The sequence below is a fragment of the Hippopotamus amphibius genome, chromosome 10 (assembly GCF_030028045.1).
Source record: "Hippopotamus amphibius kiboko isolate mHipAmp2 chromosome 10, mHipAmp2.hap2, whole genome shotgun sequence".
NCBI lineage: Eukaryota > Metazoa > Chordata > Mammalia > Artiodactyla > Hippopotamidae > Hippopotamus > Hippopotamus amphibius.
The window spans coordinates 72,013,890-72,038,595 of NC_080195.1; the positions used below are offsets into that span (position 1 = coordinate 72,013,890).

The following is a 24,706-nucleotide window of genomic DNA, read 5'->3' on the forward strand; positions in this document are numbered from 1 at the left end:
TTAGATTTCTGCCTGACATGCTGCCCCTGTGAGAGGAGGAACACACATGCTTGTGAGTGAGCCTGACAGAGCTCATGAACACAGGTAGAAGCTCAAAAGGGTCAATCATTGGCACTATGCTGTCTTCAGTAATGTAAGCAGGCCATTAAAGTTTTCAAGTCTGAAAAGGACAAAGAATTATGAACTTATCCTTTTGTTTGCTGAGAGATTTTTAATACTGATACAATTTCATTACTGGTAATTAGTCTGTTCATTTTCTCTCTTTCTTCCTGGTTCAGTCCTGGGAGATTGTACCTTTTTAAGAATTTTTCCATTTCTTCTAGGTTGTCCATTTTACTGGCATATAGTTACCATAATAGTCTCTTATGATCCTTCATATTTCTGTGGTATCCATTGTAACTTCTTTTTCGCATCTGATTTTATTGATTTTGGCCCTGTCCCTTTTGTTCTTGATGAGTCTGGCTAAAGCTTTATCAATCTGTTTATCTTTTCAGAGAACCAGCTTTTAGTTTCATTGATCTTTTTTATTGTTTTTTATTCTCTATTTCTTTCATTTCTGCTCCGAACTTTATGATTTATTTCCTTCTTTTCACTTTGGGTTTTGTTTGTTCTTCTTCCTTCTTCCTTTAGGTATATGGTTATGTTGTTAATTTGAGATTTTTCTTGTTTCCTGCATAAGCTTCTACTGCTTTCAGCTTCCCTCTAGAATTGCTTTTGCTGTGTTGCATAGGTTTTGGATTGTTTAGTTTTCATTTTTGTTTGTCTCTAGGTATTTTTTTTATTTCTTCTTTGATTCTTTGTTGATCCATTGGTTGTTTAGTATTACACTGTTTAGCCTCCACATGTTTCTGGTTTTTGGAGTTTTTATTATTGTTATTGATTTCTAGTCTCATTTCATTGTGGTCAGAAAAGAGGCTTGGTATGATTTCAATTTTCTTAAATTTACCAAGGCTTGTTTTGTGGCCTAGCATATGATCTATCCTGGAGAATATTCCATGTGCTCCTGAAAAGAATGTATATTCTGCTGCTTTTGAATGGAATGTTGTATATAAAGCAATTAAGTTCATCTAAATCTGTGTAACATCTAAGGCCAGTGCTTCCTTCTTTATTTTTTGTCTAGATGTCCATTGATATAAGAGGCATATTAAAGTCCCCTGCTATTATTGTGTTACTGTCTATTTCTTCTTCCATGTACATTAATATTTGCTCTATATATTTAGGTGCTCCTATGTTAGGTGCATATATATTTACAATTGTTATATCTTCTTAATGGGTTGATCCCTTGATCATTATGTGGTGTCCTTCTTTATCTCTTATAATAGTCTATATTTTAAGGTCTATTTTGTCTGACATAAGTATTGGTACTCTGGCTTTCTTTTGACTTCCATTTGCATAGAATACCTTTTTCTATCCCCTCACTTTTAGTCTGTGTGTATCTCTAGATCTGAAGTGAGTTCTCTTGTAGGTAACATGTATACAGGTCTTGTTTTTGTATCCATTCAGCCACTCTCTGTCTTAGGTTGGAGCATTTAGTCCATTTACATTTAAAATAATTATCAACATGTATGTTCTTATTGACATTTTGTTCCTTGTTTTGGGTTTGAGTTTTTTAGCTTTTTTTTCCCTTTCTTTTTCTCTTGTTCCCTTCTGTTGTCATTTGATGACTATCTTTAGTGGTATATTTGGACTCCTTTTTCTTTTTTGTGTGTATATCTATTGTAGATTTTTGGTTTATGGTTACCATGAGGTTTTTAAATAGCAGTCTATATATATACACATATATAAATATGTATATAAAATTATTTTAAGTTCCTGATCTCTTAATTTCAAATGCATTTTTAAAACCCTGCATTTGTACACTCCTCCCCTCATGATTACTGTTTTTGATATATTTTACATGTAATTGTTTTGTGTATCCCTTAACTGCTTATTGTGAATGTAGGTAATTTTACTATTTTTGTCTTTTAACCTCCCTACTACCTTTGTATGTGGATGATTTCCTACCCTTACTGTATGTTTACCTTTACTTTTGAGGTCTTCATTTAGTAATTTTCTTGTTTCTAGTTGTGGCCTTTTCTTTTTCACCTAGAAAAGTTTCTTTAACATTTGTTGTAAAGCTAGTTTAGTGGTGCTGAAGTCTTTTATCTTTTGCTTGTCTATAAAACTTGTGATCTCTCCATCAAATCTGAATGAGAGCCTTGCTGGGTAGAATATTCTTGGTTATAGGTTTTTCCCTTTTATCACTTGAAATATATCATACCACTGCCTTCTGGCCTGCAGAGTTTCTGCTAAAAAGCCAGCTGATAGTCTTATGGATGTTACCTTATATGTTATGTTATTTGTTACTGTTTTTAATATTCTCTTTATCTTTAATTTTTGTCATTTTAATGACAATGTGTCTTGGTGTGTTTCTCTTTGGGTTCAATCTGTTGGGATTCTGTGCATTCTGGACTCAGGTGATTGTTTCTTTTCCCAGATTAGGGAAGTTGTCAGCTATTATGTTTTCAAATACATTCTGAGCCCCATTCTCTTGCTCTTCACCTTCTGGGACCCCTATAAGGTGAATATTGTGTGCTTGGTGTTGCCCCAGAGGTCTCTTAAACTGTGCTCATTTCTTTTCATTCTTTTTTTTGTTCAGCATCAGTGATTTCCACTACTTTATCTTCCAGATCACTGATCCATTCCTCTGTATCATTTACTCTACTATGGATTCCTTCTAGTGCATTTTTCATTTCAGTTATTGTCTTCTTCATCTCTGTTTGGTCATTCTTTGTATTTTCTATTTCTTTGCTAAAACTTCTAACTTCTCACTCTGTGCATCCATTCTTCTACCAAGTACTTTAATCATCTTTGCAATCTTTACCCTGAACTGTTTCTTGGGTAGATTGCCTATCTCCACTTCACTTAGTTCTTCTGGGATTTTATCTCATTCCTTCATCTGGAATGTGTCCCTCTGCCACCTCATTTTGTCTAAGTATTTAGACAATGCTATTTGTATTTTTATGTGTGATTCATTAGTTACATTTCTTGACCTTGGAGAAGTGGCCTTCTGTAGGAGACATACTATGCATCCCAACAATGCTCTCCCTTCTCGTTGCCCAAGCTATATGCTCTGGGAGTTCCCCCTAAAATGCCTGTGTGGGTCCTTCTGTTGTGGCAGGCTGACTATGTGAATGGGCTGATAGGCTTGGCTGGCCTCTAATCTGGTTGATTGCCAGGCTTTGCCTTGTGTGTTCTCTGCTGGCTGCTGGTTAGCAGGGCCTGGTCATGAGGCAGCAGATTGCAGAACCCCAGAGGGCCCCAGGGCTAGTACTGACTTGCTGGTGGGCACAGTCAGGGTTCAGAAGACTCGGACAATTGGCCCCCACTGGTGGGTGAAGCCAGATCCTGGGGTTAGTGCTAGGCTACTGGCAGGCAGAGTTGAGTACTAGAGTCTGGCTGCAGGGCCCGGAGATCCCAGAGCTGGTCTCAGATCACTGATGGTGGGCAGGGAGGACAGGGTGGACAATTCCTGACATTGTTGGGTATGGGGTCCAGAGTGTCTCAAAGCTTGTGTTGGCCTGCTATGGGGCATGGATGGGGCCCAGGTGGTCCCAGAGTATGGTCTGGCCTGCTGAAGGTAGGCTGGTTCAACAGGTTGCAGGATTGTGGTTTTCTTGCCTCTGGTGTCTACCCCCTGGTGGGTGAGGCTGGTCTAAAGGCTAGTATAGGCTTCTTGGAGGGCCAGGCTAGTGCCTCCCCGCCATGGGTAGAGCTGGATTTTGGCTCTCTTGTGGGCAGGGCTGTGTCTAGAGGTGTGTCTAGAGGGGCTATGGACACAGGAAGTCTTTAGGAAACCTGTCAGCTGATGGGTGGGAATGTGTCCTCACCCAGTAAGTTGCTTGGCCTGAGGTGTCCCACCACTAGCACCTATAGGCTGTTGGTTGGGGCCAGGTCTTGGTACTAATGAGCTAGCAAGAGGATTCTGCAATGAAACCTGCTAGTACAATTGTCAACATGGTAGAAGGAGCTCTCAAGAATGCCTGCCACCAGTGTCTATATCTCCAGGGTGAGCTACTGCCTCTGGGAGACTTTCCAATACCATCAGGTAGGTCTAGCCCATGCTCCTACTCATTACTGTTTTTGCAATGCATCCCAGAGCCTGTGAGATTTTGTGTGTGCCTTTTAAGAGTAAAGTCTCTATTTTCCCCAATCCTATGGGGCTCCTGAAATTAAGCCCCACTGGCCTTCAAAGCCAGATACTCTGGGGGCTCATTTTCTTGGTGCAGGAGCCCTGGGCTGGGGGGGCCTGACATGAGGCTCAGAACTCTTATTCCTGTGGAAGTGTGGGACTTGACTATATAGCAGGTCTGCCTCTCCTACCTATCTCATTGTGGTTCCTTCTTCATGTCTTTAGTTGTAGAAGATTGTTTCTGGTAGGTTCCAATCTTTTTCATCAGTGGTTGTTATTTTGGTACACTTGTGAAAAGAGGTGAGCTCAGGGATTTTCTACTTTGCCATCTTGGCTGATTTTCCAGACTATCCTTTGAAGATTTTCTGCAATTATTCTCTCTTGGAGAACCTGCATGTAATTTGCCAAATTCACCTTCTTCAGTTGATGGTAGCTATCCATTAGCACCTGAAAAAACTGCTTTTCTTGTGGCTGCAGCAAATGAATTTCTCTTCTTCTTCCAAAAGCAAAGTAATTCTCTTGCCCACAGCTCTCCCTTGGAGAAGACCACACAGCTCCAGCAAGGCAGTCTTCCTGCTCCTAATCCCCACTTGAATGTGATGACATAAAGTAACCTACTCTCAGATAGTTTTAACTGAACATGACACTCATGGTGATATAAAACCATGTTCACTTCCCTGGTGGCACAGTGGCTAAGAATCCGCCTACCAATGCAGGGAACACGGGTTCGATCCCTGGGCTGGGAAGATCCCATATGCTGCAGAGCAACTAAGCCTGTGTGCCACAACTACTGAGCCTACACTCTAGAGCCCGTGAGCCACAACTGTTGAGCCCGTGTGCCACAATTACGGAAGCCCATGTGCCTAGAGTCCATGCTCAGCAGCAAGAGAAGCCACCGCAACAAGAAGCCCACGCATCACAACAAAGAGTAACCCCCGCTTGCCACAACTAGAGAAAGCCACATGCAGCAATGCAGACCCAACACAGCCAATAAATAAAATAAATACATAAATAAATAAATAAATTTATTTTTAAAAAAAGAAAGAAATGAAAAGAACATGTGAATGATGTCATGCTGAACTGTCAATTTTCATCATGAAACAAAAGGAAAAGAAAAAATGTGCATATGGCCTAACCCATAGGCTGGATGGGCATAGGTAGATGTATATGAAGATGGCATTCACAAAAACAAATAATAGAGAAAAGAGGAGAGTCCTGCAGATCATAAGGTCTTAGGATCTCATCCAATCAGCTGTCCCAAATGTGATAAACTTATGAAATTTATTTACAGTTTTTAAACTGTAAACCTGGATAGATAGACCTGCTTTAGTCTCAGCGGGGGCAGCAGGTACAAGGGGCACCTAGAGTTTCATAAACTATTCTCCAGTACAAACATGAACTTATTTTCTGCAAAATTGCATGTTAATCAATATAGAAAGACTAGATATTATCATAATCATACATCAGGGGAAAATACAGCAGAAACAGAGAAATATTGCTTATTTATTTCAACAAAGACTTTGTCTTATTCATTTAGGACTCACCCATCTGAAAAAAAAACATTGTAATAGAACAAGAGGACAGTGAGCATTTAAGTATTGTGGTAGAGAAGCATTGCTTTTGCCTTTTTCATAATTCTTTTCCAGTATGGCAAAGATGACAGGAGTGTAAGGAACAATGTTATTGATAAGAGTGAAGTTTGAGTAAAGACTGAGAAAATAAAAAGAATCAGTGCATTAATAAAGTCATCTGTTAGAAAATTTTATATGGCAACAAGATTTCAAGATAGTACTGATGTTTTATGTTGGACCCACAGAATATTAACATAGATAGAAATCCCACATGAACAGTGAGAGGCAGAAGGCCAAAAACATGTGAAACATTCAACAACTAAATTCAATTCAGAAGACTATCCATAATATCACAAAATATGAATATACACAGTATCAATAATAAATGGAAACTAAAAATAAATGAATTCAACTATAAATATAAAAGCTAGAAGGAAAATATTACAAGAAAAGAAAGCAGATGGAAAACATTTTTAAATAAGAGAAATTAATGAATTTGATAATAGTAGAAAAAGTTAGATGTAGTCAAAAAATTATAAGCTTGCTCTTTTAAAATAACTACAAAATAGAAAAATTTCTAACTAACCTAAATTTTTTAAACTGAGAAAACCCAAAAAGTAAAATGAAAAGAGGGAAATAACTTTCTAAACCCAATTCATTTTAAAAACATATGAGTCATTGTCCAATTCTAGACAAATGAATTTGAAAACTTTGAGGAAATGGTTAATCTGTGAAACAATATAATAAAAATTTTGTCCTTAATGGAACACAGTAGGAAGTCCACAGCTAATGAACTAAAATAAAAATATTCTGAATTTAATCAAGCTTCTAAATCTAATTCTCTCACCAATTACCAGGAATACATTATTTTCATCACAAAGATATTTTCAGCCAGGTCTAGAATGTGAAGAATTCTGTAGGACAAATGAGACAGTTTCTTCAACAAATAAATGACATGAGAAAGGGAGGACAAGAAAACCTTTTTAGATTAAAAGAGACTTAGAAACCATCATCAAAATGCAGTGGCTATACTTTGTTTAAATCCTGACTCAAAGAAAGACACAGAAAAATTTTTGAGATATATTGGAAATACTAAACACCTATGGATATTAAATATTAAACAACTGTTATTAATTTTGCTGCATATAATAATTGTCCTGTGGTTAGATTAATGCAAAGTATTTGTTAGCATTACATGCACTAAATGGGTAATAAAAATTTAATAATCAGTTGCAGCTTTAACAATTCAGTCATAAAATTATCATTGCAGAAATTAGAAACATTATGTAGTGCCATACACTCAAACTAAAAAAAGAGATGTACATGTTGAAACATGTACACATGGGAATAAATTTATATTTTTCAAAATAGCAATAGTTTAATAGATTATAACAGAACATAAAGGGCAAGTTATATGAATAGGGCCCTCATCAAAAATAAAGAAAATGTAATAGTAAAAATCAATCCTAACATATAAAATACAAATATCCTGAATTACTGTTAGCTACCAAGACAGTAAAGTTAATCAAAATCTCCTGGATGTCAATACTATTTCTTTTTTTTTATTAATTAATTTATTTTTATTTTATTGGCTGTGTTGGGTCTTCGTTCCCGCACACGGGCTTTCTCTAGTTGTGGCGAGCAGGGGCTACTCTTCGTTGTGGTGCGCGGGTTCTCATTGCAGTGGGCTCTCGTTGTAGAGCACGGGCTCTAGGCACGTGGGCTTCAGTAGTTGTGGCTCACAGGCTCTAGAGCACAGGCTCAATAGTTGTGGCGCACAGGCTTAGTTGCTCCGTGGCATGTGGTATCTTCCTGGGGCAGGGATCGAACCCATGTCCCCTGCATTGGCAGGTGGATTCTTACCCACTGCACCACCTAGGAAGTCCCAATACTATTTCTAAAAAGAATAAACCTTACCTGTCTAATTTTTTTAAAATGTCAGTGGGGTCCTGTAGGAATAAATGGTAGACCCATACAAACAGAGTTTTTTCATTTATGTTCATAAGTCAAATAATCAACAAATGTAAGATATGTACTGTGTCTTCATTCTAGATAAGTATTTTGGTGTATTTGTTGGAATTATAGCAAAGAAAAACTAAAAATAATTTTTAAAATACTTCAATGAGAGAAGCATTTCACTCCTGCTTCAACAATCTGAATTTAATTTTCATTTCCTGTGATTTCTTTTTTCCTAAACACAATGCTTAAACAGATTGTTCAAGGAATGTAATCAAGTCTTTGCAAAAATAGAGATCCATGCCAATTCTATTATACTAAAACAAATTGGTATATATATAATAATATATACAATTATATATGTATCTATTAATGTAGTCCTGTCACTGAATTGTAAGTAAATTTGTAGCTGAGATCCCAAGAACCTAGTCTCATCTTTGAGAGGTCACTACCTCAATTTTGTATCCACATCTGTATACTCCTAACCAATTTGTCATCCTTGCCTTCTGTCTCTTGTAGTTTAGCAATGCAATCTCTATGCAAATATTTGACCAGGATTACTGTTGCAAACAAAATACTCATGTAAATAGAGTACAGGAAATCTATAATATTTGAGAAGGCTATATCTTGAGATATTTCCAAATCTGCAAATTCCTGAATACCACTGTATCATGTGATGTCCTATATGAAAGTTAGTGTATGCATGTTTATACATGGGAAGTTTTATATTTTGATGTTCTATTATTCAATTCAAGCCAACCTCTTTTTTTCTTTAGTTATTGTTGAGATGCCACAATTTTTTAAACCTTTCAATTTTCTTCATTATCCTCATTTTTATTTCAGAAACATTCTTCTGCCATGAATCTAAGTTTTTATCACAGAGCCTTCTTAACATGCAGGTCTAGCCTAGTGAGTTAGTATAGTCGTGAACTAAAACGCTCACTTATACATCAGCCTCAGTTACTGTCAATTATTAAATGAAATTAATGAAATTTTGGAGAGGAGTCCTCTGAAGACAGCAAATATTCAAAGTCTAAACATTCAGATAAAAAGGAATTACAATATTTTTAAATAAATCAATTGTGGATGATGTGAGTCATTTCAACTGAAGTAATAACTTCAACTGGACTCACATCCAAGTAAACATTGTGTGAATCTGGGTTCCTTCACCCAGTGCTCAGTGACCACCCTGACCTCCACCGCTTTCATGAAAGGTCAGAACTATGGCTAAAGATTTGAGGACTTGTTTAGGCAAAGAGTGAAAAGAGAAACAATTCAGAATTTCCCTAGGGAAATGTTTACTTCTTTGAAACTCTTCTCAAGGCACCTATAATCTCTTTATCTCTCAAGCTGTAAATAAATGGGTTTAGCAGGGGAATTATAATCATGTAAAATAGGGAATACATTTTGTCCTGATCTTCAGCTAGACCCCATACAGGGTGCACATACATGAAAATGAGAGTGCCATGGTACAATGAGGCAGAGAGCAGGTGGGCACACATGTGGAGAAGGCTGCTTCTGCCCTTTTCAGACTTTTTTTTTTCAGAACATCAAAGAGCACATAAGTATAAGAGATTGATGGTCATTAAAGTGGATATTTGTATAAAACCACAAAAATAATTACAATTAGTGCATTAATGGATGGGTCATTGCATGAAATTTTGAACAGTTGCAAAATTTCACAATAGAAATAATGTATTATGTTAGACCTGCAGAAATTAATCTTAATAATAAACTCACATGAATCAGGGGATGCAGAAAACCAGTTGCATAAGAGATACTTATCAAATGAGTGCAGAGTCTGTTGGACATCACCACTGGATAAAGCAAGGGATTACATATGGCTACATAGTGGTCATAGGCCACCGCTACCAGGAGGAAACATTCTGTAGTTGCACTGGAAGCAAAAAAATAAAATTGGGTGATACACTCAGCTAGGGATATTATGGCAGGCTTGCCTAAGAAATTGGCCAGCATCCTGGGTGTTACTGAGGTTGAAGTGCAAACATCTGCAAAGGCTAAACCACCAAGGAACAAGTACATGGGTGTGTGAAGGTGGGCATCCTTCCAAATCAGAGCCATCAGTCCAAGATTGCCCACAATGGTGGTGAGGTAGATGACCAAGAACACGAGGAAGAGAAGGACCTGCAGCCATGGTCGCTCTGTGAGTCCTGTAAGAACAAACTCAGTCACCAAAGTCTTGTTTCTTTCTGACATACTCACACTTGATCACTGTAATGAGAAATTATGTGACAAGGACAATCACTAAAGTTTACACAAAGTCATGGCATTTTATTAACTGAATTAAATTATATCTTACTGTTGTTTTCCATTTAATTAGTTTTTAAAGGTTAACTTTCATCCTGCAGTAAGTCTGTTTTCAAATTCTGTGTTTAAGTATCTGACTCTAACATTGGAAAAAAACTGAAATAAATGCAAATATGTGAGGCAGTACTAAAACCATGTGGAAGACGATTGCATGAGCAAGAGATGCAAATGCAAAACCATTGCATGTGGAAGAGAAATAATTTAGTATAGGCATAATCACGCAACAGAGACATTGCAGAGACAAATCCATAAGCAAAGAGAAAGGACAAAATTATGTTGGGAAAGAATCTATGTTTTGCATCTGTAGGGTTAATAACTATAACGCACAACCCCTTACAAACTAGATGAGACCAAGTTAAATGACCCAATGAAACAAATGGACAGGAAATATGAATACACATGTTTATGGAAGAGCAAGTCAATGTGACCAATAAATATATTAAACAATACTCATCCTCCTTAATAATTAGGAATATTTTTTAAATTGATATATTATTTTCACCTGTCAGATAAGCAAAAAAGCAAAATGAGAACTAATATTTGCCAATGACAGGAAAGTAAAAAGGAAGCATTTTCTGTTGTAACAGGTGAAAATATAAATTGTAACAACCTTTGAATCTGACATTATCTGTCAAAATGAGAAATTTATATAAACTTTGATCAACCGGTCTTACTCCTGGGTATATATTCTATAAATAATATCACTCATATACAAGAATAAAGTACAAGGATATTTAATAAGGCATTGTTCATGAGGGCAAAGCCTGGAAACAGGAAGAACACTCACAAATGTGAATTGGTTGAATAAATTATGGTACAGTCTTACTGTGGATTATTATTCAGACATAAAAGAAATGTATTTGAACTGTATCAATTAACTTTCTCAATGTATTATTAAGTAATCAAAATATAAATTTAAAATTTTATGGTCCCATTTTTATACTTTTCAAAATTTTTGTTTGTAAATATAAATATGATGATATGAATGTAAATAAATGGTGATTAATATACCAAGTTGCTAACACTGGTTTTCTGGTGCAGAAGTACATGTAGTGGTAGGAATAGTGATAGCAGAGAAGAGATAGTTTGGCCCCACACACAAACACACAAAAGATATGATAAAAACATATATCATACACACTTTAGTATATATTTTTATTATATATATATGTGTGTATGTCTGTTTATGCCTGTGTGTCTGTTTGTATGCATGTGTATGCCTAGAAAGATATATAAAGGGAAAAGATATGTAAAAAGTATATATATAATAGAAATAGAAAAAAAAATGTTATAGTTACTTTTAACAAGAAGTATTTGACACTGGAAACTAAAATTAAGAACAAAAAATCTGTAAATTTTTCTATGAAAATATCTATTAACAGCCTTTAATTCTTAGTGATACTTTCCATTTAAATATTCAATAATAGACTTTTTTTAAATGATTTTTTATTTTTGACTGCATTGGGTCTTCACTGCTGCTGGAGGACTTTAGTTGTGGCAAGTAGGGGCTACTCTTCATTGCGGTGGGCAGGCTTCTTAATGCAGTAGCTTCTCTTGTTGCGGGGCATGGGCTCTAGGCAAGTGGACTTCAGTAGTTGCAGCACATGGGCTCAGTAGTTGTGGTTCATGGGCTTAGTTGCTTCGCAACATGTGGGATCTTCCCAGACCAGGGCTCAAACCCGTGTCCCCTGTATTAGCAGGTGGATTCTGAACCACTGTGCCACCAGGGAATCCCTCAATAATAGACTATTGTAAGCAGGAATTATTTTTTGAAGCAGTCAAAAGACATTTGGAATTGTTTAAGATTGTGTCCAAGTATAGTAATTATTTTTATATTTTTCTTCATATAGTTTCAATACTTTTCTTATTTATTCCTAAGGGATGTACAGGTTTTACTGCTATTATGACTATAATATCAGGTATTTTTATGAAGTAATAAGGTTAATTTTCTTATATTACTTATAAACTATATCTGAAAGAAAATCCAGGATAGAATTTCCCAAATATTTTGCAATGAATGTGTAACTTCCTATGCTCTTTGAAAAGGAAAGAAAAATACACTTACTACAATAATAACGGTTAAAATAAAAAATAACATTTAAAAATAAATTTCATAATTTTATAGCCATACTTCTTGACACATAATACATAGAGAGATTGAATGAAAATGCATTAAAACAACTCGGTTTGTTTAACCAGTGGTGAGAACAATGAGTTGTTATTCTCCATTCTCACAAAGCTAAAAAAAAAAAAGATTTAATACATTTGAATTACTAAACACATAGCCACAGGGAGCCCTATTATAATATATACACCTGAAAAGATTCACTGTAGTTTACTTGCTAAAAATGGACTATATGAATGTTAAGGAAATGTCATTTTCTTTCCAAAATAGAGATTTTGTCCTAAAAAAAAAGTGGCCTTGCTTTCTTTGCAACCCAAATCACCAAATAATAGACATTTTTAATTCCACTTCATGAATTCAGCATAATTAAGCCAAGAAGTAGCAAGCTTTGGTGATTTTTGTTTCCTTAAGAGTAACATGAAAGAAACATCTCCAGATTAAAGGAGACAGTGCTAGCTATATATTATATATTTATTATATATTTTCTATTATATGTTATAAGGGCTATATTACTTACTTAAGCCCTTATCCTCATGATTCCAGGAAATTTAAAAGCTATGTATTATAGACAGCCACCAAATTTAAAGGCTAACGTTATCTTCATTCTGCAAAATTACAAATACAATATATACAAGCTTCATGGCTGTGTCTCAATTCTAAACTCTCTATATTATAAAATAAAACTTAAAGCTATTGAATTATTTTTATTGTGGTTTCTTTAATTTTTTCCATTTAATTTATTCTTCTATTAAGGTTTATTATTTAGAAAAATTTTGTGGTAAATATGTCTCATCCTCTCCCATCTGTACAGATTTTGGTGACTGTTGAGAAAAATCTCAGTGCCTCACTGGAATTCTAATTTCCTACATAAATATTTTACACAGATGTTTTGTTATCTAAAGACAAATTGCAGAACTCTAAGTAATGGAAAATGTAGAAATCACTGAACTCTCACCCGGTTCCCGCAAAACAGGAAATTGGAAAGTGTTAGTTTTCCGGAAGTAAGGTAGAATATGCAGAAATGAGACAGTGATTACTGACACACTGTTTTTCATCAGCGACTCAAAAATGAATGGAGGTAATATTTATTACTTCTATTTCCAAACTTGTTCTTTAAAAAAACAAAGGAAAGGAAGATATTCCCTCAACACTTCCAAAGGATTCCCTGTAGGATGAAGTCAAATTCATTCTACTGGGCATTATGAGCTAACCATCAGTTCACCACCACAAGTAGCTGTCACGATTAAAAACTGTATAATCCACAGGGATTACTGTGGAACATCTATACAGAACATTAATGAACAGGCCTTAGGAAATATTTGTTTTCCTTTCTCTTTTTTCTTTTAATAATATCATCATCTAAAACCCTACTTTACACATTTCTTTGAAAGTCTCAAAGTTACTTTAGAGTAACCATGTCCAAATTTGAAATTAGGATCTTTCATAATCCCACCCTCAGATATAGTTACCCTCCAGTGTTCTATATCTTGAGGAATAACACCACTAAGCAATCAGTTATGCAAACCATATAACAGAGAAATCCTTGACCCTGAACTCTCCCTCTGATTGCATGCATCAGCCATTGTCAAGTTGTAAATTTCATCACCTAAAGTCTCTCATACCCATCCACTTCTCACATTCTCTATAGGGGCAACCAAATTTTGCATGGGTTACTAAGGTAACCTTTTAACTAATCCATCTGTATCCACTAATACACCCATCCAATTCATTCTCCACACTGACCCAACATCAGTCTTATAAAATGTAGCATTTTTGTTATGTCACTACCCACACTCACTCCTACCACTGTCTTGTCCTGAATTCTGTCTCCAAAAAATCATAAATAAAAGCCCTAGCCTCTAGTACCTCAGAATATGACTCCATTTAGAGACAGGGCTTGTCAAGAAGTGGTTGAGTTAAATAAGGCCATTAGGGTGAGTCCAAGTCCAGTCTGACTGGTATCTTCATAAGAAGAGAAAATTTGAAGACACAAAGAGATACCAGCTCTGCCCGTATACAGGGGAAAGACCACGTGAGGATTGTGAGATGGCAGCATGGCAAACCAAGGAGAGAGCCACCAGCAGAAATCAATCTCTGTTGACATCTTGATCTTGGACTTCCAGCCTCTAGAACTGTAAAAAGATAAGTTTCTGTTGTTGGAGCCATCTTGTGTGTTATTACCTATAGCAGCCATAGTAAACTAATACATCCATCCATTCCCATCTCCACTTAAAACTTGTCAATTTTTTTCCACTGCACCTAGGCCAACATCCCAAAATTTTAAGCCTAGTTATCTTTTATCCCATGTCATAAAACAGACACAATATTTAACTACATACACTTTTTTTTTCATTTGCATTGAGTAGATGTATTTGTTGTAGCAACCCTAGCTGCTTTAAGAAATGTACCTCAGTGGATAGAACTACAATCTGTCATACAGAGTGAAGTAAGTCAGAAAGAGAAAGACAAATATTGTATGCTAACTCACATATACGGAATCTAAAAATGGTACTGATGAACTCAGTGACAAGAACAAGGATGCAGATACAGAGAATGGACTGGAGAACTCGAGGTATGGGAGGGGGCGGGGGGTGAAGGGGAAACTGAGACGAAGCGAGAGAGTAGCACAGACATATATATACTACCAACTGTAAAATAGTCAGTGGGAAGTTGTTGTATAACAAAGGGAGTCCAACTCGAGGATGGAAGATGCCTTAGAGGACTGGGGCGGGGAGGGTGGGGGGGACTCGAGGTGGGGGAGTCAAGGAAGGGAGGGAATACGGGGATATGTGTGTAAAAACAGATGATTGAACCTGGTGTACCCCCCCAAAAAAAAATTAAAAAAAAAAAAGAAATGTACCTCAATATCTTAGTGAGTTAGTACTTTAATTTATCCCTCAAATAAAAACTAAATGTTTCTTAGTTGGTTCTGCTCTAATCAGATCCCCCCATTTTGTCTCTCTACCACTTCAACACATGACTTCTCTGTTTGCTGTGCTCATCTGGATCAATGATATTTAAAATATTAGCTTGCTGAAGAGAACAGACTAGAATGTCCCACAGTCTGGATTTGTCTTGTTTTGCTTCATAATGGGTAAACTTGTATTTGTATACTGAGCTATACTTAACAATGTACTTCCAATATTGTTTATCAAATAATAATCTAAAGAACGAAACAGGCATGATTTCTTAAGTGTACAATTCAACAGTGTTAGTATTTCTATAGAGTTGTGAAACCATCAAAGTCAATCTAAATTTAGAGCATTTCCATCATCCCCAAAGATGCTTATTAACAGTCAAGGCATATTTCTCCCTCCCTCAGTCATGGGACAATACTAATCTACTTTCTGTCTCTATGTATTTGCCTATTGTGGATATTTCATACAAATGGTATCCTATAATATGTGGTTTTAATGACTTCTTTCACTAGCATAATGTTTTTAAGTTTCATTTACATTGTAGCATGAAGCAGCACGTCTTCCCTTTATATTGCTGAGTAATATTCCATTGCATGACCAAACCACATTTGTTTATTTATTCATCAGTGAATGGGCATGGGTTGTTTCCACTTTTTGGCTCTTACAAATAATGCTACTATAAACATTCACTATAAGATTTTTTTGTTTGGACATATATTTTAATTTCTTTTGATGCTGTTGTAAATAGAGTTGTTTTATTAATATCATTTTTGATTGCTAATTACTAGTGCATAGAAATGCAATTGATATGTATATTGATCTTTTATCCTGCAAGCATGCTGAATTTGTTCATAAGTTTTATTTGTTCTTTAGTAGATACCTTAGAATTTTCTACATAAAAGATCATATCATCTGCAAATATAATTTTACTTCGTTCTTTCCCATTTAGATGGCCTTTATTTCTTTGACTTGCCTAACTTAAAAATCAAGGGTATATTTTTCAATTTTCTGTTCTTGTGATGTCTTTGCATTTGTTATTAGGATAATACTGGTTGTCATAGTCAGTTTGGACTGCCATAACAGAACACCAAACTGGATGGATTGCAAACAACAGAAATGTATCTCTCACATTTCTGTGAAGTCCAAGCTCAGGGTGCAAGCATGACTGAGTTCTGATGAGAGCCCTCTTTTGGGTTACTGACTGTCAATTTCTAGCTGTATCCTCACATGGTAGAGAGCAGAGAGAACGCAAGCTGTTTTTTACTTTTAGGAGGGTACTAATCCCATTCATGAAGATTCCACCCTCATCACCTCCCAAAGGCCCCACCTCTAAATATTATCACCTTGGGGTTAGATATCAATGTATGAATATTGGGAGATGTGAACATTCAGTCTGTAGCACTGGCCCTATAGAATGAGTTGGGAAAGTTTCCCTCCTCTTCTATTTTTGGAAGAGTTTTTGAAAATTTGGTATTAATTTTTCTTTAATTATATGATAGAATCCACCAATGACGCCATATGAGATAGGGCTTTCCTTTGTGGAAAGTTGTAAAGTTACTGATTTATTATTCTCTTATTATAGGTTTATCCAGATATTCTATTTTTTCTGGAGTTTGTTTGGTAGTTTGCTTCCTAGAACTTTATCTGTTTCCTCTAATTTATTGGTATAGGGTTGTTCATAGTGTTCCCCTATAATTCTTTTTATTTCTATGTGGTCAAATAGTGATGTCCCCTGCTTGATTCCTAATTTTAGCTCTTGAAGTCTTCTCTCTTTTATTCTTGGTCAGTCTAGCTAAAGGAATGCCAATTTTTTTCGAAGAACCAACTTTTGGTTTTGCTGCTTTTCTCTATTGCTTTTCTAGTCTCTCTTTCTCATTAATGCTCTTCTCTCTATTATTTCTCTCCTTATGCTTGCTTTGGATTTAGCTTGATATTCTTTTCTCTGGTTTCTTACAGTGGAAGTTTAGGCTGTTTATTTCAGATCTTTTTTTCTCTTTTACAACTATAAATTTCCTTTTAAGTACAGCTTTAGCTACCTTTCATAATTTTGATGTGTTTTGTTTTTATTTCCATTCATTTCAAATGTTTTCTAATTTACCTTTTGTCTTGAAGTCCATTTAGTCTATTATTAGTATAGCCACTACAGTTTTCTTATTGTTGCTGTTTATATGGTATAATATTTTCCATTTAGAAGAATGAAAGCCAGTTGTATCTTTGAATCTAGTGTATCTTCCATAGACAGCATGTGGTTGTACCTTATTTTTATTATGTCTGACAATTTTTGCCTTATTATTGTACTGTTTAATCCATTCACATTTAATGTTATTATTGATATAGTTGGATTTACTTCTGCCATTTGATTTTTGTTTTCTGCATGTCATCATGTTTTCTCTTTATTCCTCCTTTGTTACATTTTTGATACTAAGTAAACATTTTCTAGTCTGTTATTTTAATACTTTTGATGGTTTTAAAATATACCTTGAGTTATTTTCTTAGTGATTTTTCTAGGGTTTATAATACACATCTTCTCTTATCATAATTTACTTGACATATACTAACTTAACACTAGTAAAATAAGTAAGACTTGTACTGTTATATCTATATACCTTACAGAATCATTGTTACAATGATTAATTAATATAATCTTATGGCTCTTAAATTAGCTTAGAAATAAAAAAGAAGAAAATATACATATTTATAGAATTTGTTATATTAACCTTCTTAGTTACCATTTCTGGTTATGTTCAGTTGCCATGTGGTGTAATTTTCTTTTTTTTTAATTAAAATATAGTTGACAATGATATTATATTAGTTTAAGGTATACAACATAGCAATTCAATACTTTTATAGATTTTACTCCATTTTAAGTTATTAACTTAAACTTAACTCACAGACTTCGAAAACAAACTTATGGTTACCAAAGGGGAAATGTGGCGGGGGGGGATAAATTGGGAGATTGGGATTAACATATACACACTACTATAGATAAAATAGATAATCAACAAGGACCTACTTATAGCATAGGAACTCTACTCAATATTCTCTAATAACCTGTATCAGAAAATAATCTGAAAAGGAATGAATATATGTATATGTATAACTGAACCACTTAGCTATACACTTGAAACTAACACAACATTGTAAATCAACTATTCTCCAATAAAAATCAAAATTAAATTTAAAAAATAAAGTTATAAAATATTGGCTATATTCCCTGTGTTGTACAATATATCCTTGTAGCATATTTATGTTACACATAATAGTTTGCACCTCTTAATCCCCTATCCCTATCTTGCCCCTCCCCCTTCCCTCTCCCCACTGGTAACCACTACTTTGTTCTCTATATCTATGAGTCTGTTTCTGTTTTGCTATATTCATTCATTCATTCCTTTCATTTTTTTAGATTCCACACATGACTGATAACATACAGTATTTGTCTTTCTCTGACTTATTTCACTAAGCATAGTACCCTCTAGGTCCATCCATGTTGTGGCACATGGCAAAATTTTATTATTTTTTATGGCTGAGTAGTGTTCCATTTTATATATGTATACATATATATACATATCACCTCTTCTTCACTCATCTGTTGGTGGACACTTAGGTTGCTTCCATGTCTTGGCTGTTGTAAATGGTGCTGCTATGAACATTGGTGTGCATTTATCTTTTTAAATTAGCTTTTTAATTTTCTTCAGCTACATACCCAGGAGTGGAGTTGCTGTATCATATGGTAGTTCTATTTTCAGTTTTTTGAGGAGCCTCCGTACTATTTTTCATAGTGGCAGCCAATTTACATTTCCACCAACAGTGTACTAGGGTTCCTTTTCTCTACATCTTCTTCATTATTTTGTAAACTTTTGGTGCTAGCCATTCTGACAGTGTGAGGTGACTGTGCTTTTGATTTGTGTTTCTCTGATGATTAGCAATGTTGAGCTCTTTTCACATGCCTGATGACCATCTGTGTACCTTCTTCAGAAAAATGTTTATTCAAGTCTTCTGCCTATTTTTTCATTGTTTTTTTTTTTTTATAGTGAGATGTATGAGCTGTTTATATATTTTGGATATTTACCCCTTATCAGTTATATCATTTGCAAATATTTTTTCCCATTCAGTAGGTTGTCTTTTCATTTTGTCAATGGTTTCCTTTGCTGTGCAAAAGCTTTTAAGTTTAATTAGGTCCCATTTGTTTATTTTTGGTTTTGTTTCCTTTGCATTAGGAAAGAGATCAAAAAATATTGCTACAATTTGTGTCAAAGAGTGTTCCGCCTGAATATTCTTCTAGGAGTTTTATGGTTTCAGGTCTTACATTTAGGCCTTTAATAAATAAGAGTTCAACAGTATGTACGTACCGCAGATTGAGAACTGGTTGTTTCCAAATATGTTTTTGGATCAGTCAACTATTGCCACCGATTCATATTATAATTGAATTGTAAAGAGCCAGGAATCCCAGCATTGATGGAACTCAGAAAGGAAGAAGAAAATGAGAATCCCCAGCTGACAAAGCCCTGATTTGAACCAGATTTAATAAGGGTTGAATTAATCAATACTGTATATAATTTGAATCTTGACTTGAAGTCGCTCATTATCAGCCCAGCACTCACTTAGGAGGAGATCTTTCAGGGAGTGATAGAAATGTCTACTAATAATGCCCATTGCTCCCTGTATGAGAGTTGAAAAGTTACTTAGTGAAACTGTTCTCTAATTTCCTGTCACCAAACCAAACTTTTGCTAATTTCCCTTGGGCAATTTCTCATTATCTCAAGTAATTACCATTCTCATGACACCTTGTTAGGTTTTTTTTTTTTCCCCTATAGGAGCAAAGATGATCCCTCTCAGGTCTGGTGTAACACAGGGTTTGATACAGGGTGAATTTCAGTCATCATAGTTGGCATCATCCTTGCTTTCTAAAAGTCCTAAATGAGTTTACACTGAAAGTAGAGTTCCCTTGCGCCAGCATCTCCTTGGTCAAGTGCCAAGAGACTTTTCCCTGGGCCAGTCTCTTCTCACTTAATTACCCACCTTGGATATTGATCTAAAACTGCCTCTTAAGAGGAGAGCTAACTATCCCAAAAGACTTGCTCCAAAATTCTCTGAGCCATTTAAAAACAGGCTTAAAACTCCACCTTTATAGCCCACTAGACTAGGAGACAAAAAGTTTTTACCTTCTTCATTTTGATTCTCTTTATTGGGAGCATGGTAATTTATAGTCTTAAATACTTCGAGAATTCATTAAAAAAATAAGACTACATACAGTATTGACAACTAAACAGGTAACCCTGAAATCTGGTAGTAGTTAATTTGTCCTAAAGAAGTATTTACATTTACAAATTTTCAAATATTTCATCTGTCCTTCCTGACTTTGTTTAATGCCCTCTTCAGGTTATCCTAAATAGGAGTGGTGGTTTTTTTATTCTTTCATGGTGACCAGTCCTCTGTGGTTGCAAAATGGCGACAAACACAAAAATGCTGGCAAGCTAATGATACCCCTATGTGTTGTTTAGTGTGAATAACTATTTGTAGAACTTACAAATGACATGGATCAAACTTGCTGCAGAATCCAAGTATTATATTGTTTGAAAATTTGATGTTTATGATTGTAGAGATTATCATGTTTGACTTCTTTGGCCTTAGCTTGAACTTTAATGTCATACTGATACCAAGTTCTGTTTATCTACCATTATATACTCCAATAACAAGATAACCATATTGATTTGGTGCTCTGCTTCTCAGTTAATGGTACCTGAGGGTTTAACATAGCACTGCATAAATATAATCACTGTGGATTTTAAAGCTAGATTCAGAAATAGTTGACAAGTGTACAGAATTTTCTCAAAATAGCAACAGAATTTCAACATCTTAATCCAGCTCCCATTGATAAGAGAAATGTTCTATAAGGATAAAGTAAATATACTATGGCCTGGCCATTGCCTTTGTGAATGGAACATCATAGTTGACACAGATGTGAGAAATAGTAAAATCAGGGCTTAATATCATTTCTGTTCAGATAATCAAGCATGCAAAGAGGTCCTTAAATGGCTATAAGGAATATATATTAAACTATGGAGATCTGTGATGGTCAAAATGTCCCAACCATCATTATCTTTCAGAAGAATATAGTGGTTTCTATCCTGAGACCTTAAAATGAATCTGACTCACTTCCATGCTATACTACCTCATCCAGAGAATTTTTGAAAAACGTATGCAATAGATTGGGTTGATATTTATTTATTTGTACCCTGTGTCATACAGAAGTAATTAATGTTGGCTCATAAACGTTAATTTAATCCTTTTTATCCATATGGTTTCTATAAGGGAATGTAAACTGGAAAAATCCAAATCTCTCCACACCTTCTAAAATAAAAATTTGAAAAAAATTTGAAAAAACTACAGATGAACAAGGAGAACAAAAGCATTCATAAAACATACCTTCAGTATATGTAGGAAACAGAAAATGCTATGAACTTTAATTTAAAGGTAAGCAGCAAATTATATCCACTCACTCTGGAGACTGGACCAAACTAAAGAGAAAATGGAGACCACAGAAAGAGAGAGAGGGAAAGAGAAGAACTGAGGCCTCAGAGTAGCAGAACACAGATAAAAATCAATCCCAGAAGTATAAAATTCAATTCTGAATGAAAGAAATACTGAAAACAAGCCTGAAACTTGGTAGGTAAGAGCAAAGGCTATGAAGTATTGAAAGGAAGGGAACTGGAAGTATGCAGGAGTACAATAAGTAGTCTCAGTGAAAGCATCTCCTCTGTGGAAGGAGAGACATGGAAGAAAAAGGAACTCCTAGCAAACTTGGCAGTATAAAAAGAAAAGAAAGGTAGTAAAGAGAAGGAAATTAGGGTCTTAAAGAACCAAAAGAGAATCAGAAAACACTTCAAACTCTCCTCCAAGGAAGGTCCTAGAAATTTGAAACTTTCATTTCACTATAGGCCAATAGAAGAAGGACATGGTGAACAAAAAAAAAATCTAGTAAACTATTCATACTCCTGCTGTCTGTCTTTTTATAGCTGTAATTGATGGTCCTGGAAAATTTGACATTTCAAATGACCAGAAAGCAATTGCAAACATCTATAGTAAGCTATTGTAAGAATAAAACAAATGAAAACCAATGCATTTCTACATTTTCCCCCTAAAAACATTCAGAGAGGAGGACATAATTGTAACAGTATCACAGGACACTAACTCAAATTAAACATTTTTAAATAGCATATATATTAAAAAAATTAAAAATTCTAAGACTAAGAACAGATAGGGACTAAAATTAAGGTGTGGGACAAGAAGTGACCATACTCAGAAAAGAATCAAAGAAGACCAAATAGTCTTAGGAATAGATTTAACTCTAAGGTGCCAAGGGAAATAGATTTTATTTAAAACATTGAATGACATTTGAATGTGGCAGCCATTTTCCAAAGATAGACCCTAAAGAACCACATCTCCTGGTATTCATGCTCTAGTGTAGTCCCCACCTACACTGAATCTGGTCTGGACCAATGACTCTCTTTAAACAATAGGATGTGGCAAAAGTAATGCTGTCCCAGTTCAGGGTTATGAATTTGCTTCCACTTTTAGATCCAAAGAGATCACAAGAGGACCTAAAATCATATAGAGAAGAAGTGGGTCCAAAGACTCTAGTATCTCAGCTGAGCTCAGTGTTTCAGTCATTTTCACAAAGGGACCAGATTTGTGAATAAGTCATATTGGAAAATCCAATCCAATTGTCTCTGCAGATGCCTGCAGACCAGCTGACAGTACATGGAGCAAAATAATTGCCCCTTTGAGCCTGGCCAAACCACAGAATTGTGAGATAATAATTAGATTATTATCTCTAAGTAAGTCACTAAATTTTGGTCACTTTTTATGCATAAATTAAAAAAGAAACATTAAGAAAAGTCATGAAAACAGCCGGGTGAAAAAAACAAAAATAGATTTGAGAATGATCAAAGAAAAAATATTGATATAGCTGATACACAAATAAAATCCAACATATGTATAATGAATCCCTGAAGAAGAAAAATAAATCAATTAATAGAATTATTGAAATTACAACCTGAGAAAACTTTCCAAAATAAAAATATATTAATCTATATGTTAATAAGTCCATTACATACTTTGGAAAATTAAGGGAAATAATTAACTTCAGACATAGTATATTAAAACTATTAAAATTTAAAATAAAGAAAATACTCTCTGGGCATCCAGACAAAGGGAAGAAAAATAGGTTGGCATCTGATTTTTTCAATGACGACATACATCCAGACATATTCAGTAGAGTAATATTTCTAGAAACTCAGAGAAAGGAATTTTCAGTGGTTTGTTATTATAACCTTGTCTCTCTGTCTCTAATCTTTCCCTGTTTTCACTCTATTTCTCACGCTCTCACAAAAATTGAACATTCAAAATTATCTTTTATCTTGTTCATCTTTCATTGTTACCTATTTATCTATAATAAAGTCTGATTCATTAGCATGATATAAATGATTTTCCATTGTTTAATTGCTGTTTACATCTCCAGTCTTATCTATAATACACTCACCCCCTTATTACCTAGTAACGTAGAGCTTTATGATTATGTATTATGCTCCCTTATTCTGGAATGAGTGCCTTGTGACTCCTGCTAACTCTCCTTTATACATCTAATCTTGCATCAGTGCCATCTCTTATAGAAAGTTATCTTTGATTCTCCTCCGTTATTACTACAGAGTTGGGCAATATTTCCCATCCACCCAATGTTCTATATGTTGTACCTACTTCTTTTTTCTTTTTTTTTATTGTGATATAGTTGATTTACAGTATTGTGTTAGTTTCCTGTGTACCGCAAAGTGATTCAGTGATATATAGAGTCATTTTTATTCTTTTCCATTACACTTTATTACAAAATATTGAATGTAGTTCCTTGTATTATACAGTAAATCCTTGATGGTTATCTATTTTATTTTTTTTAATTTTATTGAAGTATAGTTGATTTACAATGTTGTATTAATTTCTGCTGTACAGAAAAGTGATTCAGTTATACACATATATATTCTTTTTCATATTCTTTTCCATTACGGTTTATTACAGAATATAGAATATAGTTCTTGGTGCTATACGGGAGGACCTTGTTGTTTACCCATCCTATACATACTAGTTTGCATCTGCTAATCCCAAACTCCCAATCCTTCCTTCACCCAGCCTCCTCCCCCTTGGCAACCACAAGTCTATTCTCTAGGTCTGTAAGTCTATTTCTGTTTCATAGATATGTTCATTTGTGTTGTATTTTAGATTTCACATGTAAGTGATATATATGCTATTTGGCTTTCTCTTTCTGACTTGCTTCTCTTAGTATGATAATCTCTAAGTCCATCCACGTTGCTGTAAATGGAATTACTTTATTCTTTTCATTTCTGTGTCTTTTGATTGGACCATGTAGTCCATTGACATTTAAGGTGATTATTGATACATATGTATTTATTGCAATTTTAAACCTTGTTCTTTTTCCCATTGATTTTATATTTCTCCTTTGTCTCTTTCTTTTTGTTTTTCCTTTTGTGGTATGATGACTTTGTTTTGTATTATGCCTATGTTCTCTTCTTTTTGGTTTTTGTGAATCTATTGTATGTTTTTGATTTGCAGTTACTCTGTTTGCAAA

At 34.8% G+C, this 24,706-nt stretch overlaps 1 protein-coding gene and 1 pseudogene across 1 annotated transcript in view; one reads left to right on the forward strand and one right to left on the reverse strand.

The window, feature by feature from the left end:
• The window catches only part of GABRR3 (gamma-aminobutyric acid type A receptor subunit rho3), a 725,962-nt gene that overhangs the window by 593,046 nt on the left and 108,210 nt on the right, over positions 1–24,706 (forward strand). The gene's annotated exons all lie outside the window — the stretch shown is intronic.
• Positions 8,997–9,915, reverse strand: LOC130830392 (olfactory receptor 5AC2-like; annotated as a pseudogene).